General features: G+C 47.6%; 1 long non-coding RNA gene across 1 annotated transcript; it reads right to left on the bottom strand.

Annotated features, from left to right (window-relative positions):
* Positions 1 to 1,546: 1,546 nt before the first annotated feature.
* On the bottom strand, positions 1,547 to 6,840 carry LOC133513057 (uncharacterized). Its single transcript, XR_009798383.1, has 4 exons — positions 5,642 to 6,840; positions 4,838 to 5,559; positions 4,096 to 4,517; positions 1,547 to 4,017 (listed from the first exon to the last, which is right to left on the bottom strand). It is a non-coding gene; the product is annotated as an uncharacterized LOC133513057 (long non-coding RNA).
* Positions 6,841 to 12,774: the final 5,934 nt, after the last annotated feature.

Genomic DNA, 12,774 nt, shown 5'->3' with positions numbered 1-12,774 from the left:
GCTCCGGGGTGGCTCATCAGAACTCCCCAGCTCTTGTCGGACAGGAACGTGAGAAGGCGGCGACGCCATCGCCCCCTCCTGGACAGGAACGTGAGAAGGCGGCGACGCCATCGCCCCCTCCTGGACAGCAACGTGAGAAGGCGGCGACGCCATCGCCCCCTCCTGGACAGCAACGTGAGAAGGCGGCGACGCCATCGCCCCCTCCTGGACAGCAACGTGAGAAGGCGGCGCCAGTACCGCCCCCTCCTGGACAGCAACGTGAGAAGGCGGCGCCAGTACCGCCCCCTCCTGGACAGCAATGTGAGAAGGCGGCACCAGTACCGCCCCCTCCTGGACAGCAACGTGAGAAGGCGGCACCAGTACCGCCCCCTCCTGGACAGCAACGTGAGAAGGGGGCGCCAGTACCGCCCCCTCCTGGACAGCAACGTGAGAAGGCGGCGCCAGTACCGCCCCCTCCTGGACAGCAACATGAGAAGGCAGCGACACCATCGCCCCCTCCTGGACAGCAATGTGAGAAGGCGGCGCCCGTACCACCACCTCCTGGACAGCAACGTGAGAAGGCGGCGACCCCATCGTCATCGCCACCTCCTGGACAGCAACGTGAGAAGGTGGCGACCCCATCGCCATCGCCACCTCCTGGACAGCAACGTGAGGTGGCATCGGGTCGGTCCCCACTGCCACGTGCGCTTGGCGAGGTGGCGAGTCCGTTCCCACTGCGGCATGCACTTGGCAAGGGGGCGGGTCGGTTTCCACGGGAACGTGAACCTGCATCAGCAGCGAGTCCGTCGCCGTTGCGACGTCAGAGTAGCTTGGCTGGTTCGCCAATCCTTGCCGGACCTGGGCCGTGAGAGCCGCCAATTCCGCGCTCTGCCTCTCTATCTGCGCCCGCATTTCGCGACAGAACGCCTCGTGGTTTGGCGGCTCCTCCTCCCTCTGGGCTGGAAGCTTCGCCACCAGCTGCGGGTCTGCCGGTCTCACCGTTGCCGGCGAGGAGTTGGAGAACGGTGTCTTCGTTGCCGCGCAGCGAGAGACACCAGGGAGCGCCCGGCCGGGGCGTCTCCTCTGGCCGCCACGCGGAGGTCCCGGGTAGATGGCCAAGCGGGTTCCCTCGTACCAATTGGTGTACTTGGATCTACAGGGTGAAGACGTTCGGGTGCTGGAAACGCGGGGAGGTGAAACAAATTGACTGGGATGAAAGATCAGACGAGCAGATTCATAGTCAGAATAATCGGAGTCGTACTCCGCCAGCCGGTCATACAAATCACGGTCCTTCTCATATTCCGAAAAGTCAGAGTCCAGAAGAATATGACGAGCCGGACGGGTCGTGTTCAGGACGTATTCATAAGACACGGGAGTGGAGGACGTCAGGGAGCCTACCCGGATTGGACAGGCTTGGTCCTCCGGCAGACGGTCTACCTTGCGTCGGTCCCGGCGACGCCAGGTCTTTCCTGCTGGGTCCTGTATTGGCCAGTTCGTTCTGTCACGTCCCATCGGAAACGAGAGTAGGACCCAAATGCAGAAACACGGAAGACGCAAGGTAGTTCAAGTAGAGACACGTTTATTATATGCAGAGGTAGGGGATCGAGCAGGCAGTCCGGTGCAGCAGCGGTAGTTGGGACGACGGGCAAAGAGAGCAGATGAGCAGACAGGCAGGAGTCGGTACACGGGAGAACAATCAACACAGGCAGAAGTATCAAAGGAGTCAGGCTTACAAGGTTGGTCGGAGAACGGACAAAGGTCGGTACACACAGGTTCAATCAGGGATACCGGAGCACACGAATGGGACATGAAGATCATACGAACTGGTGCCGGCCAGTTGTCATCGCGGTCATATAAATCCATAGCATAATCAGGCTGCATGAGGCGCAGGTGTGCACCTTCCAATCAGCGCAACCGCGGACACCCGCCCAGCCCAGGCTGGAGCGGCAGGATCATGACAATGACGTCATTCTCTTTTTGACTAAGTTATCCACGAGCCTTCCAAATTTATTGGAGCAAATGAAAAAGTTTATTAGTTTCTCAGGTTATGTGATTAATGATACAAAAGTCATCCATTTTATTTTTAAGTACGGAAGAGAGACTTAATCCTGTTGTTAACACTCCTTTTTTGAATACGAGAGATGGATTTAATTATTTGGGGGTCAAAATTTCCCCTGATGTTAACAATATAGTTCAGGTTAATTATGACCCTTTAATCTTGGAGGTACAACAGTTATTAGACAGGTGGATGACAATGCTAATTTCAATGTTGGGACATATAAACATAGTTAAAATGAGCGTTTTGCCAAAATGTTTAAATTTTTTTCAAACCATACCTGATGTCATTACCTGACATCTTTTTCAATAGACTCAACAGAATGCTCCTGAATTTTTTTGGGAATAATAAGAAAGCCAGATTAAGACTATGGTTGCTTTATATGCCTTATGAAACTGGAGGGTTACAACTTCCAAACTTTAAATGGTATTACTGGTCTGCTCAACTACGTATTATTTTTCAACATTACCATCACCCTCTTGAGTAAAAATAGAGCAAGCAACAGTACCACACCTGCTATTAAAGTATTATTTATATTCTGCTGAGAATAGAGTATTAAAACGGCAGACGAAGAATCCATTTTTGAAAAACACTATAGATATCTGGTTTAAATCACACGAACATATAGGGGACACTCCTTTACTTTCACACTTTTCTCCCATATGGGGTAATGCGACTTTTAAAGCTGGAGGAGCAGATGGGGGTTTTAAATTATGGGCAAATAATGGTATAAAATCAATAGGTGACCTTTATGTAAATGGTGAAACGCTTACATTCATTCAAATATGTCAAAAATTTTCTATTCCCAATAAGTATTTTTTCAAATATCTGCAGTTAAAACACTTTTTGTCAGCACAAATCAAAAACATAATGTATGAATCCCCTTTCTCCAGTTTAGAAGATATTGTCCAGTCAGGTTTGCATGGATGTAAGCAGATATCTATGTTCGATAAATCTTTAGTCTCACATGATACACAACCTAGATAAAGAAAAAAAATTGAAGTAATTGATTGGTAACAAGCATGCCTTAAAGCACAAAAACAAACAATACTAGAATGAGGCTATTACAATATAAATGGCTGATGAGGACTTATGTGACTCCTGTTAAACTTCATCAGTGGACCCTTGACATTCCAGATATGTGTAGTAAGAGCTCTGATGACAAGGGTACTTTATATCATTGTTTATGGGATTGTTGGAAAGTCAAAGATTATTGGAAATCTATTGTTCAGACCATTTCTATAATAGTTGGAAATCAGGTTTCTCATTGCGCAACACTGTGTATCTTAGGTATATATCCCAAGGATTTTGCTGTTAATAAAAAAAGGACACGGTTATAGACTTTGGTCTCCTGCAGGCCAGGAGAACAATTGCACTATTTTGGAAAAAAGTGGAAATTCGTCCAATAAAAGTATGGATGTTGGAAATGGCATCTTGTGTTGCACTGGAAAGACTCACGTATATTACGAGGGGAAGAGCTGAATATGGAGAACCTTAGAAGAGTTTTTGAAAAAAAATGTGAATTATTTGTGATTTGTGTGCTTTTTTTTTACACACTATTATGTCTGTGTATACCGTGTATTTTTTTGTTTTCATTTTTCTGTTATTGTGTTGTTTTTCTAAAATTATATATGAAAAATCTAATGAATATATTGTTTAATTAAAAAAAAAAAAAAAGGTTGGGCCACCAGAATCTCTGTTCGACTACCGAACGAGTCTTTGCCATGCCCGGTGGCAGACCGTCTTGTTGGTATGGGCCCAGGTGATGACGTCCCCCCGCAGCGACCGTGCAACGAAGAGGCGATCAGACGGACAACCCACGGGAGGCGGTGTCTCCCTCAGGGCCTTCTTCACCCGCGACTCGGCCGCCCAGGTGAAGCCGGACACGAACCACGCCTCTGGTAGGATGGAGGTGGCTGCCGATTCCGCGCGCTCCCCCTCGTGGATCTATGAGAGGGTGTCCAGCTTGCCGTTCTTGGAGCCTGGGCGGAAGGACAGAGTAAAATGGAAGTGGGTGAACAATAAGGCCCACGTTCAGCCGCTTCGCGGTCCTCAGGTACTTGAGGTTCTTGTGGTCGGTGAGGACCGCGAACGGGACTTGTGAGCCCTCCAGCCAGTGACACCACTCCTCCATTGCCATCTTGACCACCAACAGCTCTCGGTCTCCAATGTCGTAGTTTCATTCAGCTGGGGACAACTTCTTTGACAAGAAGGCGCACGGTTGGATCCTTCCATCCTTGGGACTCCTCTGAGATAGGATGGCTCCGATCCCCGAGTCTGACGCGTCGACCTCCACCACGAACTGCAGCTCCGGGTCCGGCACGATGAGGATGGGTGCGGCGGTGAAACTAGCCTTGAGTTTAAAAGTTTACGAAGCCGATGAACCTCTGCACGTCCTTCCTACAAGTGGGAGTGGGCCACCCCAGCACTGCGTCGACCTTCCCGGGATCCATACGTATCTCCCCCTTCGCCAGGATTAAGCCTAGGAGGGGACACGGATATTCTGTGAAATTCATATTTCTCCATTTTTACAAACAGTTGATGTTGTAACAAGCGCTGGAGCACCGCTCTGATCTGTCAGACATGGGAGGCCAGGTCTGACGAGAAAATCAGAATGTCATCCAAATACACAAAAACATTCTTATTCAGAAATTCCCGGAGAACATCGTTAATGAAGTTCTGAAAAAACTGCCGGGCATTCGTCAGCCCGAACGGCATCACCAAGTATTCAGGTTCAACTTGGTGAAGATCCGGGCTCCCTGGAGAAATTCAAAGGCCGTGGCGATGAGCGGCAGAGGATACCTGTTCTTTACTGTGACCTTGTTGAGTCCTCAGTAGTCGATGCAGGGTCGTAGCATAGTGTCCTTCTTCTCAACGAAGAAGAACCCTGAACTGGCTGGTGAGGATGACGGACGGATGAGGCCGGCGGCCAGCGACTCCTCCACGTATTCCCTCATGGCCTGGTGCTCTGTTGCTGTTAAGGAAAATAATTTCCCTTGAGGAGGTGAGGTGCCGAGGACGAGTTCAATGGCACAGTCACATGGGCGATGCGGAGGCAGAGATTTCACTTTAGTCACTGAAAACACCTCCTTTAGGTCGTGATAGCAGGCGGGCACTGCGGTTAGCTCTGAAGCGGTATTCGATTCCTCAAGTCGTACCGGTGCCACTTAAATCCTCCCGTCTTCCTGAACAGCGAAACAACGTTTACAACAGTCCTCGCCCCATGCCTTGATCTGACCCGTGGCCCAATCTATGTGTTGATTGTGCTTCTTGAGCCATGCCCTCCCCAAGATAACATCGCTGCTACGTGAGTCGAAAACGTGGAAGTTAATGTGCTCCGCGTGGGCGTCCGGAAAGACCATACGAAAAGTCTGAGTGCGGTGCGTTACCCGGCAGAGGAACCTGCCGTCAGCGGCATAGGCATTACGAAGCCACTGGGTAGGGAAAGGTCGCTGCACCCAACGCCTTGACCACGCGGGGATTTATCAGGTTAGCATCCGACCCGGAGTTGACGAACACAATCACTGTACATGAACGAGAGTCAGTTCCCAGGTTGAGGTACAGAAGCAACTGTCCTGTCTCTGCCGCGGTATACCGCACACTCACCGGAGTGGAGATCTTGATGTCGGAGCGCTTTGGTCAAACCAGGCAGAGTGCGATCAAGTGTCCCAGATGACCGCAGTAGAAACAGCGCCCCTCCCGTCGACGGCGCAGGCGCTCCTCTGCTGGTCCGCCGAGAACCTCCACCTGCATGGGTTCGACCGTGGAAGGTAGCGTGGATGCCCGGGCAGCAACCGAACTGGAGACCTCCGTCTATTATATAGCATCTATTTGCCCCTGCATGACCAACCGCTGGTCGAACTTGTGAGCCAATCCTATGAGAGCGTCCAGCAAAGGAGGGAGATCCACGGCGATGACCTGGCGGAGCGTCATGAGTGAAACCGCCGCCTACGTTCCGGCGCAGCATACTGGAACACCTGGGTGAGTGCGCAGACGAATAATGCCCAGGAACGGCAGGTCTCTGAGTTGCGACTCCATTCCGCCGTGGCCCATGCCTCCGCCCTTCCCGTCATGTGGGAAATGACGAAGGCGATTCTGGAGCGGTCCGTGGGGAAGGCGGACGCCTGCAACTCAAAATGGAGGTCGCACTGGGCGAGGTCGGTTACTAGCAAGTCAGTCCAAACGAACAGAAGTACTAGTAGCGGCAGGCCTACAAGGGTGGTCCAGGGACAGGCAAGGGTCGGTACACAGAAGGCAGAGGTCAGGCAAACGGGAGTGCGGGAACGAGGCATCAAAGGCGGAGGACTAGTCGTCCCCCGGGTCCTATATATACTGAGAGTCATTATGGTTCATGAGGTGCAAGTGTGTGAGTGCTGATTGCCTGGCCCCGCCCAGCTTGGCTGGGCGCCGGGAGCATGACAGAGTGTCCAATTAATGTTGCATGTTTTCAGGATGTGGGAGGAAACTGGAGTTCCCGGAAAAAAAAAAAAAACACACGCAGGCATGGGGCGAACATGCAAACTCCACACAGGGTGGGCCGGGATCGAATCCAAGACCTCAGAACTGTGAGGCCAACGCTTTCAAGCTGTGCCACCCTGATTGTGAAATTAATATACACAAAACAAACATTACCGATATTATTCATTAGCATGTGCCCCTTATGTAAAAATGCCACTAGAACTGTACAGCAAAAACACAAGGAAATGGAAAAAGGCAAGAGAAAAAGTTGAAGTGAGAAAATTAAGAGAAGAGTGGAGAGAAGACAAAGGGGATACGTATTTTTATGCTGTACTGCTGATGGGTACATTGACTTTGATAGATCAGCAGCCTCAAAGCATACCCGCACGACCTACATAGGTCCTACTGAAATATGTCTAGGTATTATGGCTAAAACCTGCACCTTCAGGAAAACTTGGAATGGGGCACAGCAGGGAGTACAGTACTTAATTTTAGGTACAAGGGTGTTGAAGGCTTTTTGCTTCATAAAAATATAGGGGCCCATGGAGGTGCAGGCTTCAGCTTTACTGTCAAAATATTAAAAAGTTACATAATGCTGGTATGTGTTTTGTGCAAACCAGTATCATTTTGGCTAAGGACCCCCCAAAAATGGCACCAATAAAGAGACACACTTACGAAGCACATATTAAACTACAAGCTCTCAGTTATGCAGAAGAACATGGGAATCGAGCAGCTAAAAGAGAATTCAAGATCAACGGGAAAACAAGCTTCACCAAGAAGATGAGGCTTAGTTTCCGTGGAAACAAGGTGAGGTGGTCCGTGTTGGAAAAGCAACTCGAGCAATGGATTAATGATCAAACAACAAAGAACCGCTATGAAAAAAAAGGGCTGCAAATGAACTCTGAGCTGCTATTATTCCGGGAATAATATTCTGACTGTCGATCTCCTGCAGCAAATGAACTCTGAGCTGTTATTTTTACGACAATAATATTCCGCCTGTCCATCTCCCACTCCATTCTTCGCTCACTCGTGAATAAGACCCCAAGATACTAGAACTCCTCCACTTGGAGCAGGATTTCATCCCCGACTTAGAGGGGGCACGCCACCCTTTTCTGACTGAGGACCATGATCACAGATTTGGAGGAGCTGATTATCATCCCAGAATAATGTGGCCACAGTGCTACTCCCATCTTCTTTTTTAAAACATGAGTATTATATACACCAGTCAACATGGTGCATGAAATTTATTTTTTCACAGAGGCTTTTTCACAGAGGCTGGGGAACAGTGTAAATTTGAATATGTTCCCCCAGTGCCAGACTTACCTGGTATAAGCATTAGAACAGATTTGTTCGTTTTGGAAGACAGTTTTTGGTGAAATATTGAAAGCAGTGCAACTGTCATGACAATAAATTTATTCAATTACTCATGGCACAGATCTATGAGAGAGGTATTTCAGAATCCTTTAACTTTCTGGCGAACTTCTTCCTAAATTGTTCTTGACTCCAGACAACTAATTTTCTCTTACTGAGGGTGCACGCTCAGCTTTGGATTTCTTTTTGAGAAAACAATGCCAAGTATGCTATAGCACACATACACACACACACACACGCACGCACAGATACACACACACAAACATGCACACGCACACAGAAACAAAAGAGAAATGAACAAACACCAACTTGATTGTTGTTTGAATTTTAAGATATAATACATATTACAGTATAATTAAACATTCAATGTGGAGTGCATCCAAAAAATGAAAATTCATCTACTTATATTCCAATTGCACTAATGCCAGTGAAGGAGTAATAAGATTTAGGGTTGTTGTTTTTTTTTTTTTTGCCTGTGTTTTTGTGTTTTATGTGTTTATGCAAGGCTAAAAACTCTAAGCAAACCATAGCCATCTAATGATGTGGGGTTTTTTTCATCAAACTTTCTTTGTTGGGTCAAAGACAAAGAAGAGGAGGAAACCGGATTTGTAGGCAGAAGAAGAAAAGGAAAGCACAGAGGCTACAACTGAGTGGAGCGACTTTGAATGTTGGGACTATGACAGGAAAAGCTCAGAAGTTGACATGATGAGGAGGAAAAATGTTGATGTATTGTGTATCCAAGAGAACAGGTGGAAAGGTGGTAAGGCTAGAAATTTAGGGGCAAATTTATTTCACCATGGAGTAGATGGGAAGAGAAATGGAGTAGGGGTTATTTTAAAGGAAGAGCTAGCTAAGAATATCTTGGAGGTGAAAAGAGTATCAGATAAAGTGATGAGGCTGAAACTTGAAATTCAGGGTGTGATGTTTAATGTGATTTGTGGCTATGCCCCACAGGTAGGATGTGACCTAGAGTTAAAAGAGAAATTCTGGAAGGAACGACATGAAGTAGTTCTGAGTATCCCAGACACAGAGAAAGTTGTGATTGGTGCAGATTGCAGTTGACATGTTGATGAAGGAAACAGGGGTGACGAAAAAGTGATTGATAAGTACGGCATCCAGGAAAGGATCTTTGGGGGACAGATGGTGGTGGATTTTGGACAAAGGATGGAAATGGCAGTAGGGAACACCTTTTTCCAGAAAAGGAAGTAAGATAGAGTGACCTACAAGAGTGGAGGTAGAAGCAAGCAGGTGGATTACATTTTGTGCAGACGATGTAATCTGAAGAAGGTTACTGACTGTAAGGTTGTGGTAGGGGAGAGTGTAGCTCAACAGCATAGGATGGTGGTCTGTAGGATGCCTCTGGTGGCGGGGAGAAATATTAAGAAGACAAAAGTAGAGCGGAGAATCATGTGGTGAAAGCTGAGGAACGAAGAATGTTGTGCAGGCTTTCGGAAAGAAGCCTCACACAGATTCTCGGTGGACTGGAGGAGCTCCTGGAAGACTGGACGAATACAGCCAAGGTGATCAGAGAGACAGGCACGAGAGTACTTGGGGTGTCTTCTGGTAGGAAAGGGGAGAAGGAGACTTGGTGGTGGAACCCCAAAATACAGGAAATCATACAAGGAAAGAGATCAGCAAAGAAGAAGTGAGACACTGAGAGAACTGAGGAGAGGTGAAAGGAATACATTGAGCTGCAACGTCTGGGAAAGGTAGAGGTGGCGAAGGCTAAACCAGAGGCACAGAGGCATATGACGACATGTAACAGTAAAACAGAATATATGTGCGTGAATGAGAGGGGTTAAGCGGGAAGAGTGAGGCTACAGGGAGAAGAAATAGCATGGGTGGATGACGTCAAATATGTGGGGTCAACAATCCAGAACAATGGTGAGTGTGGTAAGGAAGTGAAGAAACAGGTCCAAGGAGGTTGGAACAGCTGGCGGAATGTTTCTGGTGTGCTAGTTGACAGAAGAGTCTCTGCTAGGATGAAGGTAAAAGTTTCGAAACAGTGGTGAGGCCAGCCACGATGTACGGATTAGGTAGTGGTGGTAGACGGTGGCACTGAAGAAACAACAGGAAGCAGAACGGGAAGTGGCATAAATGAGATGTTGAGGTTCTCGCTCGCAGTGAGCATGTTGGATAGGATTAGAAATGAGCTCATTAGAGGGACAGCTGAAGTTGGATGTTTTGGAGACAAGGTTCAAAAGAGCAGACTTTGATGGTTTGGACATGTTCAGAGGCGAAAGAGTGAGTATATTGGTAGAAGGATGCTGAGGATGAAGCTCCCAGGCAAAAGAGCGAGAGGAAGACCAAAGAGAAGGTTGATGGATGCTGTGAGGGAAGATATGAGGGCAGTCGGTGTTAGAGATAGACTTACTGTAGATGTAAAAAGGTGACACGCTGTGACGACCCCTATCGGGACAAGCCAAAAGGAAAAGAAGAAGAAACTTTCTTTGTTGGAGCTTAAAGAAACTTGGAACACTACAGATGACCAGTATGGAGATCCACGATGTGGTGGTTTCATTGTGGTATTTGATATTTGGTATTTGGGATTAAATGCAGCCCTATGGGGGCACAAACCAGTGCAATCTGTAGGCCGGTCCCAAGCCCAGATAAATGTAGAGGGTTGCGTAAGGAAGGGCATCCGGCGTAAAAACTGTGCCAAACAAATATTAGCGTTCATCTAAAGAATCCCATACCGGATCGATCGTGGCCCGCCCCCAGCACTGCTAACCTGCAGGGCGTCGGTGGAAATTCAGCTACTGTGGGTCGAAGACAAAGAAGAGGAGGAAACCGGATCCATCGTCAGAAGAAAAAGAGGAATGCACAGAGCCTGCAACTGAGTGTAGGGACTTTGAATGTTGGGACTATGACAGGAAAAGCTCAGGAGTTGGTTGACATGATGATTAGGAGAAAGGTTGATATTCTGTGCATCCAAGAGAGCAGGTGGAAAGGTAGTAAGGCTAGAAGTTCAGGAGCAGGGTTTAAATTATTCTACCACGGAGTAGATGGGAAGAGAAATGGAGTAGGGGTTATTTTAAAGGAAGAGCTGGCTAAGAATGGCTTGGAGGTGAAAAGAGTATCACATCGAGTGATGAGACTAAAATTTGAAATTGAGGGTGTTATGTATAATGTGGTTAGCGGCTATGCCCCACAGGTAGGATGTGACCTAGAGTTGAAAGAGAAATTCTGGAAGGAACTAGATGAAGTAGTTCTGAGCATCCCAGACAGCGAAAGAGTTGTGATTGGTGCAGATTGTAATGGACATATTGGTAAAGGAAACAGGCGTGATGAAGAAGTGATGGGTAAGTACGGCATCCAGGAAAGGAACTTTGAGGGACAGATGGTGGTGGACTTTGCAAAAAGGATGGAGATGGCTGTAGTGAACACTTATTTCCAGAAGAGGGAGGAACATATAGTGACCTACAAGAGCGGAGGTAGAAGCACGCAGGTGGATTATATTTTGTGCAGACGATGTAATCTGAAGGAGGTTACTGACTGTAAAGTTGTGGTAGGGGAGAGTGTAGCTCGACAGCATAGGATGGTAGTGTGTAGGATGACTCTGGTGCTGGGTAGGAAGATTAAAAGGACAAAGGTAGAGCAGAGAACCATGTGGTGGAAGCTGAGAAAGGAAGAATGTTGTGCGGCCTTTTGGAAATAGGTGAGACAGGCTCTCGATGGACAGCAGAAGCTCCCGGAAGACTGGACTCCGACAGCCAAGGTAATCAGAGAGACAGGCAGGAGAGTACTTGGTGTGTCTTTTGGTAGGAAAGGGGAGAAGGAGACTTGGTGGTGGAACCCCAAAATACAGGGAATCAAACAAGGAAAGAGATTAGCGAAGAAGAAGTGGGATACTGAGAGGACTGAGGAGAGGCGAAAGGAGTACATCGAGATGCAACGTAGGGCAAAGGTAGAGGTGGCAAAGGCTAAACAAGAGGCATATGAAGACATGTACACCAGATTGGACACGGAAGAAGGAGAAAAGTATCTCTACAGGTTGGCCAGACAGAGGGATAGAGATGGGAAGGATGTGCAGTAGGTAAGGGTGATTAAGGATAGAGATGGAAATGTGTTGACTGCTGCCAGTAGTGTGCTAAATAGATGGAAAGAATACGTTGAGAAGTTGATGAATGAAGAAAATGAGAGAGAAGGAAGAGTTGAAGAGGCAAGTGTGAAGGACCAGGAAGTGGCAATGATTACTATGGGGGAAGTCAGAAAGGCACTACAAAGGATGAAAACTGGAAAGGCAGTTGGTCCTGATGACATACCGGTAGAGGTATGGAAGCAATTTGGAGAGATGGCTGTGGAGTTTTTGACCAACTTATTCAACAGAATACTAGAGGGCGAAAAGATGCCTGAAGAATGGAGGAAAAGTGTTGTAGTTCCCATTTTTAAGAACAAAGGGGATGTTCAGAGCTGTGGGAACTATAGAGGAATAAAGTTGATGAGCCACACAATGAAGTTATGGGAAAGAGTAGTGGAGGCTAGACTCAGGACAGAAGTAAGTATCTGCGAGCAACAGTATGGTTATAGAAAGAGTACCACAGATGCATTGTGATATGCAGGGAAAGCAGGGAGCATGCAGAGGAACCATTAGAAAGATGGAGACACACTGGAAAGGAGAGGAATGAAGATTAGCCAAAGTAAAACAGAATATATGTGCGTGAATGAGAAAGGTGGAGGGGGAAGAGTGAGGCTACAGGGAGAAGAGATAGTGAGGGTGGAGGACTTCAAATATTTAGGGTCAACAATCCAGAGCAATGGTGAGTGTGGTAAGGAAGTGAAGAAACAAGCAGGTTGGAACAGCTGGCGGAAGGTGTCTGGTGTGTTATGTGACAGAAGAGTCTCTGCTAGGATGAAGGGCAAAGTTTACCAAACAGTGGTGAGGCCGGCCATGATGTACGGATTAGAGA

This window comes from Syngnathoides biaculeatus, chromosome 15 (genome assembly GCF_019802595.1).
Source record: "Syngnathoides biaculeatus isolate LvHL_M chromosome 15, ASM1980259v1, whole genome shotgun sequence".
Taxonomy (NCBI): domain Eukaryota; kingdom Metazoa; phylum Chordata; class Actinopteri; order Syngnathiformes; family Syngnathidae; genus Syngnathoides; species Syngnathoides biaculeatus.
Note: the sequence above shows the minus strand (reverse complement) of the source record. Positions and strands in the feature narration are given on the sequence as shown.